This window comes from Callospermophilus lateralis, chromosome 12 (genome assembly GCF_048772815.1).
Source record: "Callospermophilus lateralis isolate mCalLat2 chromosome 12, mCalLat2.hap1, whole genome shotgun sequence".
In the NCBI taxonomy this organism is placed as follows: domain Eukaryota; kingdom Metazoa; phylum Chordata; class Mammalia; order Rodentia; family Sciuridae; genus Callospermophilus; species Callospermophilus lateralis.
Genome location: NC_135316.1, coordinates 101,391,974 through 101,413,543, shown reverse-complemented (window position 1 = coordinate 101,413,543; position 21,570 = coordinate 101,391,974). Strand labels below are relative to the sequence as shown.

General features: G+C 42.3%; 1 protein-coding gene across 2 annotated transcripts in view; it reads left to right on the top strand.

Moving 5' to 3' along the window:
- Nucleotides 1-13,514: 13,514 nt before the first annotated feature.
- Ggact (gamma-glutamylamine cyclotransferase) overlaps nucleotides 13,515-21,570 on the top strand; it is a 39,067-nt gene continuing 31,011 nt past the window's right edge. For both annotated transcript variants that reach the window (XM_076872512.1, XM_076872513.1), the window contains exons 1-2: nucleotides 13,515-13,553; nucleotides 18,614-18,780. The gene's annotated coding sequence lies outside the window, so the exon portion shown is untranslated. The remainder of the gene's footprint in view (nucleotides 13,554-18,613; nucleotides 18,781-21,570) is intronic.

Sequence of the window (21,570 nt, the reverse complement as noted above, 5' to 3'; positions counted from 1 at the left end):
ATACATCAGAAAAGTGCTGTTTTGACATTTCTTAAATGGACCCCAAACAACAACAATTCACAGATCTCCTAGGAGCAGGGGCTGCCTTATTATTTATGTTCCTATAGTGCTTAGCTTGGCAGAGGATAGATCTGGTATATACTGTGGGGGGTTTTAAAGCAAATCTCTCCCCTTTTGGGGTGGGGTACTTATCCTTCAAGAATAAAGAAAATGTTTTTCTTATAAAAACCCCTGCAGCACCTTTTTTCCCCTGACACTAAAACTAGTGTCAAATTGAGACGTGCAAACCTGGACCCTGCCTACCAGATGAACCGTGAGCTCTCCCAGCTTGGTCTCTCTGGTTCCCACTGCAGCCATTTTCTATCCAGAGAAAACAGTCATTTATTTGATTGACATTCCAGGAAGCCTTTTATCTGCATAGTTTGGAAGTGTACCATGACAGCTATCTTTCCTTCTCTTCCCATCTTAAGCAGCCACTGCCTTTGGATCTTGGGTTTCCTTCCTAGCAAGACTGAAGTGGAAGGCTACCTCCCAGTTCTCCTCTTTGTTTTTTTGTTTGTTTGTTTTGGGGGGGGGGAGTTCTGGGGATTGAATTCAGGGGCACTCAACCACTGAGCCACATCCCCAGCCCTGTTTTTCTATTTTATTTAAAGACAGGGTCTCACTGAGTTGCTTAGTGCCTTGCTTTTGCTGAGGCTGGCTTTGAACTCCCGGTCCTCCTGCCTCAGCCTCCCGAGGCACTGGGATTTCAGGCGTACACCACTGCACCTGGCTCCAGTTCTCTTCTGATTTTTTATGACAATGGGGGGAGGGAGTGACAGCATCGAACCAAATATGGGGAAATTAGTTGTCACCCTTCCCCTCCTTAGTAGCAGGTATCATCCAGTCTGGAAGGTAGTTTGGGTCTTCACTCGTTCAAATTTGTTTTGGTGCATACGGAAGCTTAAATTCTTTCAGATTCATCCTGTTACAAAGAGCTGACCATGCCTTGACAGGGGTTCTGAGTCTGTGACATTTCAGGAGCATGTTCTTTGTATTTCATTTCAAATTACTGACTTAAAATACACAGAACAGGCCCCACCTCAGAGCAATGGAAGTCGCAGTCACAAAACCCAGACTTGGGCCTCGGCTGTCTGTCACGGGCAGTTCACTTATTGCTCAAGCTCATTTCTCATCTTCAAAGTGGAGGTAGTAAGATCTTCCTCAATAAGCTGGGAACCTCTTGGCCCAGCAGGTCCTTTATAAATGGTAGTCTGGATTTTTGAAAGAGTATCTGTGTTTGGAGCAAATAGATCTGCCCTTAAATACATTTATTCCCTCATTCATGCATTAAATAATAGGTGCCTACTATGTGCCAGAGACTTCTTGAACCCTGTGGATACAAAGGTGAATGGAAATGGATATGATCTACAGAGCTACCCAAGTTAAGAGAATGGGGTGGATGCTGATAAAGAATAATTATGTGGTCATATAAATAATACCTGAAGAGAAAGGCCTGATCTAACCTGCAGTCAGGAGAGGGTTTCATTGGATGGTGACTTCTGAACTGAGATTTGATAGAGGAAGAAAGTCACTCTAGGCCAGCTGTTCTCAATCAGGAGATTTTGCCCTCCAGGGGACATTTGGCAATGCCTGAAGATATCTGTTAAAACTGATCCGGTGGGGGAGGCATACTATACCTCCTACCGCTTACCAGACAACTCCTCTTCAACAAAGAATTATATACCCCAAAACATCAGCACGCCCAAGGTGAGGAAACCTAACTAAGCCGAAGAAACAGCATGCACAAAGGCCCCTGGTGAGAAAGTGGGTACAAAATCCAAGCAGGAGGGAGAGAGGGGCATAGGGTAGAGTGACAAGAGCCAGTTTGTGCCAGTGTACCCAGACCAGAGAATCTTCATCTTAAAGCATGGAAGGATTCAAAGCAGGAAGAGACACAGTTCAATTTATGTTGTGACAAGATCACTTTGGCTGCTGATGGGGAAGAAATTAGAGACAAAGAGATGTGAACAGAGTGACAGACTATTCCAGGTGTGCAGTGTCCGGATGAAGGTGGCTTGGTGCAGCAAGGTGGCAGTGAGTTGGAGAAATGGACTGATGAGAGAAATGTCTAGAAGTCAATTGATGATAGGTAGGCTGGGAGGGAATGAGAGATGCCAGCGTCAGTTCAGTGCAGATTGAGAAAAGCCTTTGAGAAGCTGCCTATGAACCAGAGAGAGGAGGGTCTAGAAAAGAAAGGAAGGAATGGGACCCAAAATTGGGGGAGACCAGCCCTACAAAAGGGGGACAAAGTTACTGCTGTATGTTAACAAGATCCTATGGGAGTAGAAGTGGACTCCTGGTCATTCATTCAGTTGGCCAAGCCCCACTTGGAACATTCAGCAGTCATGCTACAAGATGTCAACCTTTCTGAGACTGTTTCTTTAAATTAAAAAAAAAAATGCAGGTCATAGTGCTTATCTTGCAAGGTTGATGTAAAGACAATATAATAGGGGCTGGGGATGTGGCTCAAGCAGTAGCGCGCTCGCCTGGCATGCGTGTGGCCCGGGTTTGATCCTCAGCACCACATACAAACAAAGATGTTGTGTCCGCCGAAAACTAAAAAATAAATATTAAAAAATTCTCTCTCTCACTCTCTCTTTAAAAAAAAAAAAAGCCAATATAATAACTGCATGTCTGCAGTTGCACTTCCAATAAGGAAGCCACTGGACACAAGTCCAGCTATTGGGTACATGTAATGTGGCCAGTCCAAAGTGGGATGTGCTATACACATAATATACGTGCTGGAGTTTGAACACTTGGCATAAAAAAAAACATAACCTAGCTGGGGTTAGGGCTCAGCAGTGGAGCTCCTGCCTAGCACAGGTGAGGCATTGGGTTCAATCCTCAGCATGACATAAAAATGAATAAACAAAAGTATTGTGTCCATCTACAACTAAAAAAAATTTTAAAAATAACCTACCTCAATCATTTTTACATTGTTTACATGTCAAAATTACAATATTTTAGATATACAGCTGATCTTCCATATCCATAGATTCTGAATTCTCAGATTCAATCGAGTTGAAGAGAAAATATTTGAAAGTAATTGTATCTGTGCCGAGCATGTACAGACTTTTTTCCTTGCCATTATTCCCTAAACAACACAGTACAGCCACAACTTACACAGCATGTATGTTGTATTAGATTTACAGCATGTTACAAGGTTTGCGGATGTTCCAGTCCCTCATATAAAACAGCATAATATTGTACATACGACCTACACACATTCCCTATGCCGTTTTATATAAGGGACTGGAACATCACAGACCTTGGTATCTGAGGGGGATCCTCCAAGGAAACAGAGGTAATTTTATATTGGGTTAAAGAAAATATATTATGGGAATTAATTCCCCCTGTTTCTTTTTACTTTTGAACATGGCTAATAAGTTTAAACGGCACCTGTGGGTTTGCACTTGCAGTTCACTTTCCATTTCTAATGGGCAGTGCTTCTCCAGAATGCCCTAGGAAGTGTGTATGCGGTACCTACCCAGTAATTTAATTCACATTTTCAAAATGAATATTTGTGAACATTTGTCGCATTTAACAATTGTGATTGAATTCATTTAATTCATGTTTTCAAAATGAACATTTGTTACATCTAATGATGGCAATTGAATTAATTTTTTTTAAAATTATTGAATACCTACAGGTCATCATCATTGTCCCTACGGCTTTCCAAAGTGGACTCCTCAGATGCCTTTCTGGAAACTGGATTTGGCCTGCCTGTCAGATCACGGGATTAGCAAAGAGTCATGACTTATGAGGAAGATTCTTTTCATGTATTAATTAAAACTAATAAATGTTTGAAAAAACAGCAATTAGAAAATCATAATTTGTTGTTGTTGTTGTTTGGGGTTTGTTTTGTTTTGTTTTTGCTTTTGTCTCAAATGAACTGATTCCAGCAAAGATCAGCGATGAATGAAACCATCAGGTGAAAGGCTGCTGGGGAACTTTGCACGGGAGGATCTGGCTGTCACCAGGTGAGCCCACTGACCAACGGTAGCAGCAGTGAGAGTGGGACTCCCAGATCCGCATGTCCACACTGTGATGCCACCCACAGTACCCAGGGGCACCCAAGATGGGCCCTTCCCAAAGTAAGTAGTTCCACCTGCATCTAAAAAAAATGGGCCTTATTTGATTACTAATTTTAAATTTAAAAACTACAAAATGACATTCTTGGACCCCTCAATAGTTGAATTTGTTGTAATAATGGTACTATGATGATATAAGAATACATGTATTTTTATATACTTATATTTTAAGTAGCAATGCACACCAGGTCAGTAGATATGAACTGATATAAAAAAGTCTGGGATTGGCAGCAATAGGAAGGGAGGAAGAAGAAGAGAGGGAAAATACAAGGAAGGACCTCCACTTATATTTCCTGACACCATTCTTGCAAAATAACCCCTTTCATATTTTCTTGGAGTAAGTCATATTTTTGTCTTTTGGGTACAACTTTTGAATATTTCTGTTAATGGTGAATGTTATGTTTTGGATATACGTCCATCCTCCCCAAAGCGCCTGTTAATGCAGAACTATTCAGAGGCGAAATGATTGGATTATGAGAGTTGTAACCTAACCAGTCCACCCTAGTTTGATGGACTGACTGGGTGGTCACTGTAGGCAGGTGGAGTGTGGCTGGAGGAGGCAGGTCCCTAGGGACGTGCCCAGGAAAGCTGCATCTTCCCTGCAGGCCCCTCTTGCTGCCATGCGGGGAGCAGCTCGCCTCTGCCTCACCTTAGACCCAGAGCAATGAAGCTGGCCATCTATGGACTGAGACCTGTGAAACTGTGAGCCTTACGTAAGATTTTCCTCCTCTAAGGTGTTCTTTTGGGGTATGTTGGTCACAGTGATGAAAAAACTAACTGAAACAGTGAACTTCCTGGTTTTCACGTATTATGTGCCTCCCCACCGTTTACCTCCCTGGAATCACAATCCAAATTGCATTTTTGAGAGCCGAGAGCCTTCTCATGTACTGACTTCTGGAAGTATGCTTTCCCGAAGCTTTGGATCTGAGTCCAATTGTGCCTGCACGGCCATTGAGCTTGTGATCCTCCTGCTTCAGCCTCCTGAGCCGCTGGGATACAGGTGTGTGCCCCCATGCCCAGCTGAAGAAGTCATGTGCTTTTGAGCATCAACAATTCTGTCAGGAACAAATGAGCCCAATCCTGACATTAGTGACCTGGAACCTGAGATGAGTCACTTAATCACTCCGGGCCTTAGTTTTCTCATAAAAATAGAGGAGGTTGCTATTGCTTTTGTTAATTTCTCCACTACAAAATGAGAAGGTTAATCTAAACCAGTGGGCTTTCAAACATGCTTAGATGCTTAAAATGTGTTTCTTAAAAATGAAATACAGAAGTCCCCCAAAAAAGGTTGTAATAGTGAGTTGCTTTGCAAACTTATACAAATCCCTATAAAAATTGGTTGTGAAATGTACCAGTGTTTGAATTTCCAACCCTCTAAGATATTTTGAAGGTTTCTAGTCCTGAAATTATCTGAAAGGTAAAAAGCACCTGAGAACGAAGAAGTAAAACTCTGTCTTATACACATCAGGCTGTGACAGTCCAGATTGGGATAGGAAGCCACACTTCTCCCAAGGACATACTGATGTGGTAACAGGTCAAACAACCCCCTTCTTGGGTGCATGCTGCTTCTTGCTCACGGAGAAGTTTCTGGATAAGCACTATGAGAAACGTGGCTGTTTGAAATCAGTAAGAATGAGCGCCCCATGTGTGTTGGAAACAGCCCCCAATTCCCAGCAGGTGAGAGTGTGTGGGCAGGTTTCTGGATGCACTGGTCCACATCTCCAGAGATGTAGGGCCTTGCACCTGATCCGTGGTCCAGACCTGATGAGGACCCTCAGTGTGCAGCCTTGCCATCTCAGCCTGTCACAACAGTTTCCCCTTCAGTTTCACCTAAACTCTTCCCTGTCCCCAAACCTCCCAGCTGTGTCTTTGATGACACATCCCAGGCTTCCTCTGGGTGGACTCATTCCTTGCCACAAGCCCATAGGCCTGACTTCATCCAACTACAGCTCTGTACCTGGTGGTCTTTGGGCTGAGACAGGTCACATGCCAATCGAAAGACCAACATGAAGCCATCTTATCTCCTTTCCTCATTTGAAAAGGGGAAGTAATTCCCCCTCGCCTTTCATATATTATGCAATGCAGAATTAAGTATCTGACTGATCACGTGTATGAAAGGTCTTCATAGACAGCGCGTCGAGTTTCATTAAATAACATGTAAGGTTATTTATTGGAACTAGTACTTTTAACAAAGAGGTCCAACTACAGGAAGTGACTAGGCCTGGTAACACACATTACAGCATATACTACCCGTTTCCCTGTTTAGCCATCATGTTAAAGATCACAGATCACAGGGCTGTTTTGGTGGTGGTTGTTGTTGTTCTGGGGCTTTTTTGTTTTTGTTTTGTTTTGTTAAATTGTTTTTTCAGGAAAATCAATGGAACTGGAAACCATAATTTTGAGCTAGACTCAGAAAAGTCTAGCTGAAGCGAGAGGGGGAAAGGGGTGTCGTGAAAATCGAGGGAAGAGGACCTTGGGAGGGAGGAGGAGAGGACGGGGAGGTCCTGGGGGTGCAACTGGTCGAACTATGCTTTTATGTACACGATGAAAGACACCATTCTGCACGAATAATGTGTGCCAATAAAAAGAAAAGAGCACAGGGCTTCAGTTCAGCAGGACGTAGCTTCAAGTCTTGGCACCCTTGTTTATTGGCAGGGTGCCTTTGAGTTACTTGCCTCCCAGAGCTATATCATAGGTAGAGTGGGAGTGATGATACTCACAAAGCTGTCCACGGACGTCGTGAGAAGACACCCCGGTGTCCACCCAGTCCTATCAATCCACCACCCACCAGGAGACCAAGATTCATTTCATTTTGTAAAGTCTACTCTAGCCACTGGAATAGCATTATTTTCTTGAAAAGTCTTTAAAAAGTCACTGTTTGGGTGGCAAGGCCCAATTACTTGATTCCAGTTTCAAGAACAATGGCAGCAAAACTACAGGGTTAGAGAGAGGACCCGGATGTCGGTGGCTCTTTGCAGTGTAATTAGCTTTGATCATAGTGGGTGGCATATTTGGCTGGTCAGGTTATTTCTTCTAAGAATTCTTCCAATTATTCCCTTATTCATGATTAGAGGTTTATTCCCAAGGCTAATGAAATAATCTCATATAGTGCTTTACTCCAGTCTTTGCTTCTTATTCCTGAAACTATAAATGATGGGCAAGAATGAGCCGTTTCAACCACAACTGCTCGGAAAATACCATCTACTTCTTGGGAAAGATGTTGCCTATCTTTTGTGGAGAAAAGGTCAAGGCCTTATTCAAAAACAAAACAAAACAAAACCAGACCCGCAGCATCCCACATCATCTTTAGAACATTATTTACAGAAATACCAGGATTGAATTTAATGTGAGCAAACTTAGCTTCATGAGATTGGTTTTCTTCGCTCATTAATTTCTTTGCCATGGAAATTGTTTAGCAGTGAGACTTGTTGTACCAAGTAAAGTAACTTGACAGATTGAAAAGAAAGAAAAGAATAATCCTGCCGCCTTCAAATTTAACAGCTAATTTTTACAGGAAAGGTTAGAAGTGGAGGTATATAGTATATAGAATATGTATGTATATAGTATATAGAATATATACTACGTTTATTTTTACAGCTCTGCCGCTGTCCCAATCTGGACTGTCACAGCCTGATGTGTATAAGGACAGAGTTTTACTTCTTCATTCTCAGATTCTAAATTAGCCTCATTAATGAACCTCAGTTGAAATGTGGAGTCTTTTTGTTTAGTTCCTCATGATGAACATACAGGGAATGATCTAAAAGTAAATTTAATTACTTTTGCAGTTGTGCACACTGCAGGGTGAAGTACTTGGTACATGTGCACAAGGATGTAGACCTGGGCTCATGAAACTCGGTTCTATGGAGGAAAAACCCATTAATCCACTACCACAGAAAGAAGAAGCAGGTATTAGAGAGGCTGGAGTAAGAGACAAAGTTTGTAGGGTAGGCAAACATTTTTCTGTAAAAGGGCAGGTAATAAAGACAATTGAGACCAGATGGTCTCTGTGGCTGAGAGCAGCCATAGTGACAGGCATGGTGGCACATGCCTGTAATCCCAGAGATTTGGGAGGCACAGACAGGAGAATCAAAATTTCAAGGCCAGCTGAAGCAACCTAATGAGAGCCTGTATCAAAAATTAAAAAGGGCTGGGATGTGACTCGTGGTAGAGCAGCCCTGGGTTCAATCCCCAGTACCACAAACAACAACAAAATCAGCCATAGAGAGTATATAACCAAAGGCTGTGAGTGTGTTTTAGACACTGAACTCTGATTTGCATCAATATTATTTTGGTTTTGATTTATTTTCAAGCATTTAGAAGTATAAAATCCCTTCTTGGTTTGAGGACCCTACAAATACACATGGTGGGTTAGAATCAGGCTGTAGAATAGTTAAGACCCCAAACAATTTTTTTTTCATGAATCACTAAATTAATTTGATAGTATTTCAGTGGATTTTCACAGTGTTATTCAGCTTAGCTTCAAGCTCCTTACTTGGCCTTTTACTTCCTTTGTTTACTTCACATGATAACTATCGTTTCAAGAGATGCAAAGGTATTTTCCCACATATTGTGCCGTATTTGAAGACTAGAGGCATGCAGGAGGAATAATAGGGAGATGAGGCCAGCCTCCTACTTAATAGTAAGTAGTAGAGTGTGCAGTCAGATATAAATCAGGCATCTACTTTATTCTCTCCAGATCTGGAAAACATATTCTTTGGTCTGCTCGTCCCTCCCAAACTCATGTTGAAATTCAACTGCCGATGCCATGGTACTGAGAAATGAGGCTCTGAGAAGCGATTAGGTCATGAGGACTCCACCCTCATGGGTGGTTTTAGTGCCTCTATAAAGGAGCTTGTGCAAGTGGATTCTTTGTTCTTCTTTCTCTTCTGCCGTGGAAAAAACCATATCCTGCCCCTCTGAAGACTACACATTCCAGGCATCATCTTGGAAGCAGAACTGGCATTCACCAGACACCCAACCCACCATCACCTCCATCTTGGACTTCCTGCCTCCGGAACTGTGAGCAAGCAATTCCTGTTCTTTATAAATATCCCAGTATCAGGTATTCTATTGTAACAGCATGAAGCAGACTAGAACAATAGAGCTTGTCCATTGCTTGCTCATGTTTAGGTAATAGAGATGGTCAAACAAGAAAATTCTGGTTAAAGACATTTTCTAGTTTAAAGTCTTGGACTTGATAAAGGAACTGTTTGTCGAGTTTTGAAAATATGCATAGAGTTTGTTTTGCTTTTTTGAGTTTTCATAGACTTTGTTAAATAAACGTTTCTTCACTTGATGTATGCCCTTTGGACAATTTCCAGATACATTAAATTTAAAAATATGTATATATTTACACCAGTTTATCTGTAGAGCCCATCCACAGAGCTCCTCAGTGTCATGGCAGAAGTGGGACCCCTCTCTCTACAGGTAAGGAGGATCTAACTCACTCTATAGCTGCCTCAGGATAAATGAAGCCAGATATAATGGTTATACTTTATGAACTTTCTTTTTTGAGAGACATTTCTTTTTATATAAGTTCAAAAAAACACTACAAAAAGAATTAAAGGTGTGGGGAACACCCTTGTGAGTGGTGTAGGTGGGTAGCTTGGCCATTTTTAGGACACAGAGGCTGTGCTTTCAGTACTTATCTAATAATTTTAGAAAAAAATAAAGAATTATTTCTTTCCCAATAACAAGTCCCACATTTTCCAGAAGCCACTGGATTTCTATAATTATGACTCTCAAATGATCAAAATACCATGCTCACTAATAAAGATTAAATGAGTTAAAAACTTGGGAATACAATCTGATATTCCAGGAGTATTTGCGGAAACCAGCTATGTGTAGAGAACTATCATTAAACATTCTGTAATCATAAAAAAAAGTCAGTGACACGAGGAATTTGCAAGATAATGGGAGAGAAAATTAATAGTCCTGAAACAGCCAGAAAAGTCATTTTTAAACAATACCAAGTTCAAGAAATATGCCACTCCAGCCATTATGAAGTCAAACAACAACAAGTGCTGGAGAGGATGTGGGGAAAAGGGTACTCTTGTACATTGCTGGTGGGACTGCAAATTTCCAATATGGAAAGCAGTATGGAGATTCCTGGGAAAGCTGGGAATGGAACCACCATTTGACCCAGCTATTGCCCTTCTCGGACTATTCCCTGAAGACCTTAAAAGAGCGTACTACAGGGATATTGCCACATCGATGTTCATAGCAGCACAATTCACAATAGCTAGACTGTGGAACCAACCCCGATGCCCCTCAATAGATGACTGGATAAAAAAAATGTGGCATTTATACACAATGGAGTACTACGCAGCACTAAGAAATGACAAAATCATGGAATTTGCAGGGAAATGGATGGCATTAGAGCAGATTATGCTAAGTGAAGCTAGCCAATCCCTAAAAAACAAATGCCAAATGTCTTCTTTGATATAATGAGAGCAACTAAGAACAGAGCAGGGAGGAAGAACAGGAGGAAAAGATTAACATTAAACAGAGTCATGAGGTCGGAGGGAAAGGGAGAGAAAAGGGAAATTGCATGGAAATGGAAGGAGACCCTCATTGTTATACAAAATCACATATAAGAGGTTGTGAGGGGAATGGGAAAAAAATAAGGAGAGAAATGAATTACAGTAGATGGGGCAGAGAGAGAAGATAGGAGGGGAGGGGAGGGGAGATAGTAGAGAATAGGAAAGGTAGCAGAATACAACAGTTACTATTATGGCATTATGTAAAAATGTGGATGTGTAACCGATGTGATTCTGCAATCTTTGTAATGTTTTGAATAACCAATAAAAAAATAAAAAATAAATAAAATAAAATAAAATTCTCAAAAAAAAAAAAAAAAGAAATATGCCACTCTATTAATGGAGTAGTGGATATGAAAACTATGTTCTAATATAGATCTTGGAAGAAGTGATATGGACTTATGGTGATATGGTTCATATGTTTAAAAAGTTACAACTAACACTTATATGTCAGCCAAATAATCTAATTCTAATTTGCAGCACAGAACATGCATTGCTTTATTTTAGGATAAATGGTACCTTAGATACAATTTAGAATTTTTAAAATGATTATTTCATTAAGTTGTAGCATGTGTTCAAGTAAACACATCATGTATACATATACTCATATATTCTTTCTATCATGAATATTTACCACCAGTACCATTGTACATTCTGCTTAATGACACTTGCCAAACATTTAATTATTGGATGTTACATAGAATGTGTACACAATTTTAATTGTAAAAGCTTAAAATATTGTCATCCGGTCAACAGCCACATTTACAGTAAGTCCCCTCCACAAACTTTTTAATTCAGAAGGTATGGATCCATCTTAATTCAATTCATATGCATAGAGTTTTGCTAGTTGTGTGACCCTTTGTTGAAGGGGCATGGGAGGTGGTAAAATGGTAAAACAAATGGACCAGAATGAGCAGAAAAAACAGTCCAATGGAGAGCTAACCTTTTCTACTAGACACAACCTCACAGACTGGGGGAGTCAACTGGTCCTACAATCCACCAGAGTCAGCTTGCCAAGGGCTCCTGAGTAATCCACCAATGCTAAACTGACGAGCCAAGGCCTTACCTACACCCAGCAAACCAATCCCTTGGGAAATTTTGACTTTTTTTTTTTTTTTTTTTAATGAGGTGTGCCCCCCACGCTTGCCTTTACTGCTCACATAGACAAGTAAATCCTCATCAGTGCTGTCAATCTGCAATTTTAGATCCTACTTTTAGCTAGCAAAGCCAGAGTCTGCATGTTCAAACAAGGTCCCCGGTTGCTTCTCACGCACATTAAAGTATGAGAAGCACAGTAGGTCCTTAGTAGACCATGGTTCTCAAGCTTGAACCTCTGTCATCATCACCAATAAAAATGCCCTGCACTGTGCCTCAGCCCCAGAATTGCTGACTCAGTAGGAAAGGTATGTGGCCTTGAGAGTGCATGCTTCAAGACCCAAGTGCTGCTTCACCGGGAGCACACTTCAAAAACGACTATTTAAAATCATGTTATTGGACAGGAGATGTAGCTCAGTGGTAGAAAGCTTGCCTACCATGCACAAGGCCCTGGGTTTGATCCAGCAGAACAAAAACATTTTGATAGTTCAAATGAAGATTTCATCCCACAGAGCTCAATCTATGTTAGATCCAGCTTTCCCAGCCTTTTCTGGAAATCAATGCAACTTATCACTGACCATTTTTAATTTTCCTTTATTGGAGGAATTATCGATTCACCTGTCTTCCTGATTTTCCTAGGCTGACAGGATCATCCGAGAAGGAGAGGATAGAAACATTACTCCTCTTCTAAAAAAAAATAGCATTACGCTACTCTTTAAAATATTAACATGCTAAAAACTATATGCTAGACAAGGTTTTTAATACATCTCAATTTAATTGAGTTGCCCAAGACAAGAAAGAACTCTATAAAACTTAGTGCTGTATGCATTTGATCTTTGATTTCTTTTGGAATTGCATATCCATTCAAAATAGAACCCTACCAGCATTGTTGGAAATGTCTGAATAAAAAATCAGATTATAAAACAATTTTGAGCAATTGACATAGATGAAAAAGTAGAGGGGCAGGAAGTGATTAGGGGGATATTGCGATTAGCATTATATTATAATATAATATAATATAATATATATATGATATAATGATAATATTTCTTTAACTGTGTCTCTCAGGGGGACAGAAGTAGTCTTCATTTCTATGCCATTCCTGTAACTTGGATCTCCAAAATAACATTGCTTAAACCCAGAATCTAGCGTTTCTGGAGAAAAATCCCCCCTCAGCTTTTGTTTCTTGCACCTCTAGTTTCTGGGGCTCAAATTCAGTCCTGGGTCCAGAGGACAGGTGAAAGCCACCTTTCCACTGCCCCCTAAGCAATAGTTGTAGTTTAAAAGCGGGAAAGTGGGCAGCATGGCTCCATGATGATCTATATGCAGCTTAAGTGCATGTGCTCAGGTGTGAGGCCTCGCTGACACCTATGGGATTCACCCCCAGGTGTGTCCACCTGGTGTGTCATTGGTGAGTCCCCGTGTCTGCTGTGGTGTGCCCCAGGAGTCACTGGGCAGCGTGAGTGCCCAGGGGCGTTAGAGGACACGTGTCTGAAGTGGGGCTTCCAGGAGCGCGGAGGTGGCTGAGTCTGCGTCTGCGGTGGCGTCCCCAGGTGTGGGAGCTGGCTGCGGTCTGGAGAGGTTGCAGTGCGCGGCCAGGTGTGACGTGGCGTGCGGCCCGCGAGGTCAGGGCCAGGGCGCGGCCGGAACCAGGGCGCCGCAGGGTCGGGCGCAGCGGCGTGCAGCCTGCAGGGGGCGCCGCCCGGGGCGACCTGGGGGCGGCGCCCGAACAGGGCATTTCCGCTCCGCGGCGGGCGCGCGGTCCCAGGACGGCGCGGGGCCGCAGGTGAGGCGCAGGCGCGGGCGCGGGCGGCGCGGGCACGGGGCGCCGTTGGGCCAGGGCCGCCGCGAGAGCGCGCAGGAGCCGGGAACCGCCGCAGGCCCCCGTGGGCGCCGCGTCCCGGTGAACGGCCACCCGCCCCCAAGGCCGCTTTGGCAGGATCGGAGCGGGGACGATTTCAGAAATCCAGCTTTTGATTTTAGAGATGCTGTTTTGAAGGACACCAAAGCCTGCAGAAGAAAAATACAAACTTCTGGCCTTGCGCGCTTGGCTCTTAGGTTTCCTGGAGCCACTCGAGGGACGTCTGGGCTTGGGAGAGGTCCTCTTCCTGGCTTTCAAGTGCGGTCACGGTTGCTGCTTCTCTGTTGGCCAGGGTAACGCCACCGGCTCGCTCAGAACCCAACAGAGGCGTCTTTTGAACACAGCTTGCTGCTGGGGTTGAGTTCAGTGCCTTAGTATTGAAGAGATAAGATGATGCCCTAGAATTGTGACTATGTTTTTTCTTTCGTTTTCTTGTTTAGAGTAGGTTATTCATTGCCCCGGGGTTTGGGGGGGGGTGGGATCACGAAATAAAAACTAAAGCATATCTCTGAATTAATTGGATTGACCTATATGAAGTGTGGGGTTTAAGCACAATACACAGGCTTTTGTCCATTTTCTTGGAACTGAAGACTTCCCTGGCCCCATTCAATGTAATGACGTGCCACTATGGAGAACCCTGCAGTCCGGACTCCTTTTTTTCTGAAACAGCTCCCAGAAGAAACCATAAGTTTTTGAATAAGCAAACCTCTCTTCCTTCAGTGCACAGCATTTATCTTTTAAAAGCTGAGTTTGCAAAGTTAAATTCTAATTGGTGGATTTTTGTATGGAAATATTTTATACTAGTTGATTTTACCAACCAGAAACCTAACTACTCACACTAGTCCTGGAGAAGGTGATTATTCACTGTGATGCTGGCAGGAGGTAGCAATATGTGAACAAAACAGGGGTAGAAACCTATTTTTTTTTTTATTTTTCTTTTTAGTTTACCTCCTAATATCTCTCAGTTCCAGCTGTCAGCATTTGCAGTCCTTGAAAGGTGGTAAACCTTGGCTACTGAAGACTTTATTTGGAGATCCTCAGTTAAGCGTGACCACCGGCATCTCGGTTCCAGGAATGCATTGCTTAGCTGAAGGACTCTATGGCAGTGAAACTGCTCAGAGCAAGGCAGCCTTGTTTAGTCCCTGGACCCAGAAGGCTGCAGGCTGTGGTTATTCTGTGTAGTATTGGTGGACCCCCTCAAATGGCTTTCCAGAAGGGACCCAGCGATGGGAAGTCTCTGGTTTGTGTGGCATCCAGTGTGCTGTTGGAGTGGAGATGAACACACACAGGAGGACAACAGGGAAGGTCACGCCAGGCCCAGACCTTGAGTAGAGAGTGAATTCTTGTAGGAAAGTGGCATTCCTGGAGGTTGACACCATGAGCAAAGATAAAATGCTTAAAATGAGACTAGGGAAGAGTTCAGCCAGGTTGCCCCCAGTGTGCGGAGGACTGGTCAGACAGGTGCCTGGGAAAAAGCTCTCTGGTGATCAGCTCCTTTTTACTCAAGGTTCTGATGTCTTCCTTTATTTTAAGAAAAATGTAAGCAAACATAGAAGCACAGGGAACAGTATAATTTCCATATACCTGTCAAATAGATCACGTAACTCCTCTTCTTCTTCTTCTTCTTTTTTTTTTTTGGTTGAAGCAACTTAAAGTGGTTTATCCCAGACAACATAACAGTTCCCCTCTAAATAGTTCCGTATCCACCTTCAAAAAATGGACATTTCCTTTGTTGCTCTTTTTGTTGTTCAGAGAATAGGAAAAAGAAAAGGGGACACTCTCAAGGGAGAAAGTGGGTTCCCAAGGAGGAGAGGGACATTGTGCCTCTCCTGCACTCCAATTTTATTGGGGAGCCCAGAGAAGTTTCCAAAGAGTTGTTCCTAAGTATACCTCTTGACTTTTTTAATTTTTATTTTTTAAATTTTTTTGTGTTTTCATACATGTACTTAGGGTAATGATGTTCATCTCATTCCACCATCGTTCCTACCCCCATGCCCCCTCCCTTCCCCTCCCTCCCCTATGCCCTATCTAAAGTTCATCTGTTCCTCCCATGCCCCGCCATCCCCATTATGAATCAGCCTTATATCAGAGAAGACATTCAGCATCTGGTTTTGTAGGATTGGCTTACTTCATTCAGCATTATTTTCTCTAACTCCATCCATTTACCTCTAAATGCTGTGATTTTATTCTCTTTTAATGCTGAGTAATATTCCATGGTGTATATATACCACATTTTCTTTAACCATTCATCTACTGAAGGGTATCTAGATTGGATCCACAATTTAGCTATTGTAAATTGTGCTGCTATAAACATTGATATGGCTGTGTCCCTGTAGTATGCTGTTTTAAAGTCCTTTGTGTATAAACCAAGGAAATGGATAGTTGAATCAAATGGTGGTTCCATTCCCAATGTTCCAAGGAATCTCCATACTCCTTACAGATTGGTTGCACCAGTTTGCAGGCCCACAAGCAATGTAAGAGTGTGCCCTTTTCCCCACATCCTCACCAATGCTTGTTGTTGTTTGTATTCTTAATAGCTGCCGTTCTAACTGGAGTGAGATGAAATCTTAAGAGTAGTTTTGATTTGCATTTCTCTAATTTATAGAGATGTTGAATATTTTTTTCATATATTTGTTGATTGTATATCATCTTCTGAGAAGTGTCTGTTCAGTTCCTTGGCTTATTTATTGATTGGGTTGTGTTTTTTTTTTTGTTTGTTTGTTTGTTTGTTTTGGTGTTAAGTTTTTTGAGTGCTTTATATGTCCTAGAGATTAGTACTCTATCTGATGTGCATGTGGTAAAAATTTGCTCCCATTCTGTAGGCCTTGTATTTACCTCACTGATTGCTTTTTTTTTGCTGAGAAGAAGCTTTTTAGTTTGAATCCATCCCATTTATTGAGTCTTGGTTTTAATTCTTGCACTACAGGAATCTTATTAAGGAAGTTTGGACCTAATCCAACATGATGGAGATTTGGGCCTACTTTTTCTTCTACTAGCTGCAGGGTCTCTGGTTTAGTTCCTAGGTCCTTGATCACTTTGAGTTGAGTTTCATGCAAGATGAGAGAGAGGGGTTTAATTTCATTTTGTTGCATATGGATTTCCAGTTTTCCTGGTACCATTTGTTGAAAAGGCTATCCTTTCTCCAATATATGTTTTTGGTGCCTTTGTCTAATATAAGATAACTGTATTTATGTAGGTTTGTCTCTGTGTCCTCTATTCTGTAACATTGGTTTACAATTCTATTTTGGTGCCACTACCACACTGTTTTTGTTACTATTGCTCTGTAGTATAGTTTAAGTTCTGGTATCATGATGCCACCTGCTTCGCTCTTTCTGCTAAGGATTGCTTTAGCTTTTCTGGGTCTCTTATTTTTCCAAATGAATTTCATGATTGCTTTTTCTATTTCTATGAGGAATGTCGTTGGAATTTTGTTTGGAATTGCATAAAATTTGTATAATGCTTTTGGTAGTATAGTCATTTTGATAATATTAATTCTGCCTATCCAAGAGCAAGGTAGATCTTTCCATCTTCTAAGGTCTTCTTTAATTTCTTTCTTTAGTGTTCTATAGTTTTCACTGTACAGGTCTTATTTCATTAAGTTGATTCCCAAGATTTTTTTTTTGAGGCTATTGTAAATGGGATAATTTCATTGTTTCTCTTTCAGAATATTTGTCACTGATATACAGAAATTGTATATTGATTTATGGGTGTTGAAAAAATGGACATTTTCTTGTAAAACCCTAATAACATTACCACCTAATGAAATTGACAATAATTCCTTAATGTTTTCTAAACCTAGTTTATAGAGAGATTTCTCTGATTGCCTCAAAAATGCTTTTTTTCTTTTTTTGGTACTGGGGTTTGAACCTTGGGGCACTCAGCCACGGAGCAACATCCCTAGTTCTTTTTATTTTTTATTTTGAGACAGGCTGTCACTAAGAGAAATGTACTTTTTACTGTTGGTTTGTGTGAATGATAAGCCAAACAAGGGCCACACGTGGTATTTGTTGATTATCATTTTCATCTAGGGCAGGCAGTTGGCTAGATACTCTCAGCTTTGCAGGCCGCAGGGTCTCTGTGACTTTCTGTCACGCAGAAGCCATAGCTGATATGTAAACGTCAGTGAGTTGGCTGTGTTCAAGTAACGTTGCATTTTCAGAGTTGTTTTGCTTTGTTTTAAACTCCCTGGTGGGTTAGACTTACCCATAGGCCATAGTTGGCTGACCCTGGTTTGGAGCAACCTATGGGTTTAATGCTAATGACTTGATAATGACACTTGGTTTGTTGCCTGTAGAATGCTTTATTTTCTGGGTTTATGTGACTGCTGTTTGTACAGTATGATTTAACCTGCTCCTCTAGCCCCTGTATTCTTATGAATTGGAAGTTAAATCTAAAGGCTCAATCAGATTCATTGTTACCATTTCCACCAAGACTACTTCAGAGTGGTTTTAATTTTTTTAAATATAAATTTATCTGACTTTAAAAGATTTAGAGACTCTCATCCTGAAAACTCAGCATTCTTTTTTTATTATTTATTTATTTATGGTAGTTGTAGATGTACAGAATGCCAATTTTTTTTTTAAATGTGATGTTAAGGATCATAGCCAGTACTTCACACATGCTAGGCAGCGCTCTGCCACGGAGCTTCAGCCCCAGCCCCAAAGCTTAAAATAAGCTTTGCCCGATGGCAGTGAATACACTTTTTTCCTTCTCTCCTGACTTGTCTGTAGGAGAGATTATAGCTGTTATTTCTCAGGGAGGTCGAGAGTTTGAACCCTCCTCTAGGTCTGAGTGAACTACCCTCTATTCCAGGCTTCCTTGGTGCCTTGGGCTGGAGGATCACGTGCTCCTACTGAATGGAGACTTTCCTTCCATGGACCAAGCCCCGGGTTTGAGATTGCCTTCCAAGAGGCATTGGGGTTTTTGTTTTAATTCCCTTGAACACTGCATTTTACTCACTTCTTATTTTACCTGACTCTCTCCAGCAGGACTGAGATCCAGAAACTTGGTGCACGTGGACCTTTGGGTCTCTGCGTGAGGCAGGCGTGCTTTCCTGTATCCTGAGAAAGGATTCCAAAGCCGAAAACTTAAGACTCTCAGACTCTCTGTGCTCCTGGATTCCTGGGCCACACAGTTTTGAACAAACTTACAGGTGAGAATTATTTCCTCTTTTCTGGACTCTACGTAACTCCTAAATCCTAGAGGCACTGAAGCAATATGCTGACAGAGAGTGCACACAGAGCCAGCTGGAATCCCTTGTCTTTTTGTTACTTAAGAAAAGTAGGGGGCTGGGGCTGGGGCTCAGTGGTAGAGTACTTGCCTAGCATGCGTGAGGCACTGGGTTCCATCCTCAGCACCATATAAAAATCAACAAATAAAATAAAGGCATTCTATCCATCTATAACTACAAAAAAAATTTTAAAAAAAGAAAAAGTAGGGGCCGGGGGTGGTGGCACCTTTGTATAATCCCAGGGACTCAGGAGGCTGAGGCAGGAGGATCACAAGTTTGAAGCCAGCCTCAGCAATTTAGTAAGTTCCTAATTAGCTTAGGAAGACCCTGTCTCAAAATAAAAAAGGAATGTATCTCAGTGATAGAGTGCCCCTGGGTTCAATCCCTAATACTATGGAAAAAAAAGCAAAACAGAATAGTAGGAGCAACTGTGTTTATATTCCTTTACCAATTTTTGAATTGAGTTTTGATCTTATTAATTTATAAAAATTCTTTATATATTAATGATACTAATCTTTTGTCATATAGACTATAACTCTTTTCCCTCAATTGTTTTTGTATTTGCTTACAGTTTTTGTGCTCTTCAGAAAATTTTAATTTTGTGCAGTGAAAAATATCAGTCTCCGTGTTTTGTTTTGTTTTGCTTGAAAAAGAACTACCCATTTCAAGATTTTTAAAAATTCTTGTTAATACAGATAAATGAACATGTGATCAGAGCTGGTGTATTATTCGGCTTCACATTACTATAATAAAATACTTGAGGTAATTATTTTATAAAGTTAAAAAGATTTATTTTTCCTCACTGTTTTGAAGGTCCAGTCTAAGATCAGACAGACCCACTGCTTTGGGCCTCTGGTGGCTGTGTCCGATAGCATGACAGAGATCACATGGCAGAGCAGACCCCTAACTTCATAAGCCAGGGAGTAAAGAGGAAAAGACCAAGGTCCTCTTTTAGGGCATGTGCCCAGTGAACTGAGGACATCCCATAAGGCTGCACTTCCTAGCAGTTCTACCACCTCCCAATGGCATCACCCTGGAGACCAAGCTTCTCACACGTGGAACTTTGGGGGTTAAATATTCAGCATCCCAACCCTACAGCAGAGAACATGTGACTCTGCAAAAGAAGACTCTAAGTGGGACGATTTCTACCAGATAATGTCCAAATACACAACCGTCGGCATTAAAATGAGGCCATTGCTGGTAAGGGTTGTGGTTTGGAGATGGGTAGTTGAGGAATCTTTAATTATGTCATTATACTAGTTTTATATTAAACTTCTCATAATAAACAAGTTTTCTTTATAAAAGAAAGAATGGTAGGGGAGACCCCCTTCATCCCATTTGCTCATATTCCACAGCTGTTTGTTAGGCAGTTCTGTGCTACCCATGATGTCCCATGGTTCTATATGTAGGAGAGCTGTAAAAACCAGTCAAAGTTCATAGGAAACCTATAAAATCGCTCCATTATAGTTTTTATAGGTGTCTTACACCTAGGACCATGAGACATGGTGGTTTAGCATTGGGGTGCGGGGTTCACAAATGCTCATGGTCTTGAACTCAGAGGTTGTACATGGGAGGCAGATATTAATGGGGCAGTGGCTGATTAGGCAGCTACCTTGAGAGTATCTACCTGTCATTCTGCAGGGTGGAGAGTCCGTAGCTTCCCATGGCAGTTCTTCTGTCTTAGTGACACTGCGATCATGTCACACTGAACAGCAGGCCCTGTTGGCCTTGGCTGTCTCTCTGCATAACCATATTAGTGTCAGGTCTTCTATCACAAAGTACCCCACACCGGGAGGCTTAGAACAACAGAAATTTATTCCCTCCCTGTTCACAGAGATTCAAAATCTAAACCCAGGAGTGGGCAGGGCTGCCCTCCCTCCAGAAGCTCTGTGGGGAAATCCCTCCTGCCTCTGCTGGCCAGTGGCAGCTCCCAGCACCCCTTGCTCTTGCTCATGGCTGCCTCGTGCCGGTGTCTGTCCTTCATCACATGGCCCTCTCCCTTCCCATGAGACAACTGGCATTGGACTTCAGGCCCGTCCAGATGCTCCAGGGTAATCTCACCTGCAGTCCTTCACTTGCCCACAGGTGCAAGGTCCGTTGGCCGGGCCAGGGAACATGTGGTTCTGAGGGTCAGGACCTGGACCTTTTGGGGAGCCTTTACTCTCTGCTTCACTCTGCAGTACAGCAGCCACCACTGGGTCAGAGCAGCTCCCCAGACACATTAACACTAGCTGCCCCTGTCCGAGGAGTGTCCCCACGTCTGCTCTCCCTCCAGGCTGGTGTGCTGAAGCCCTGCAGGCCCCTCGGGCCTCTGCCTTGGTAGGAGGGCACCTTAGTCCATTTTGTGCTGCTGTAACCTGAGGCCCGGTAACTCGTAAAGAGTAGAGATTTATTTCTCTCAGTTCTGGAGGCTGGAAGTCCAAGACTGGGGGGTAGGGGCTGCGTCTGCAGGGCCTTCGTGCTGGCCGTCCCACGGCAGAAGGACAGGAGGGTAAGAGCACCAGAAGGACAGAAGGGGCGTGCACTGCTCATCTTCTCAGGAGCAGAGCACTCTGCTGGCGTGTCTGCTGCTGCAGCTCTTTTACCTGTTTAAGGTGTGTGACCATGTCCCTCAGGGGATGGATGAATTTTGCATGTTAAAACCCAGGACTGCGGGACTGGGAACTCTGATTTAATAAGCCTGCGCCTTCCTCATTTCATCATTTTAGGAAA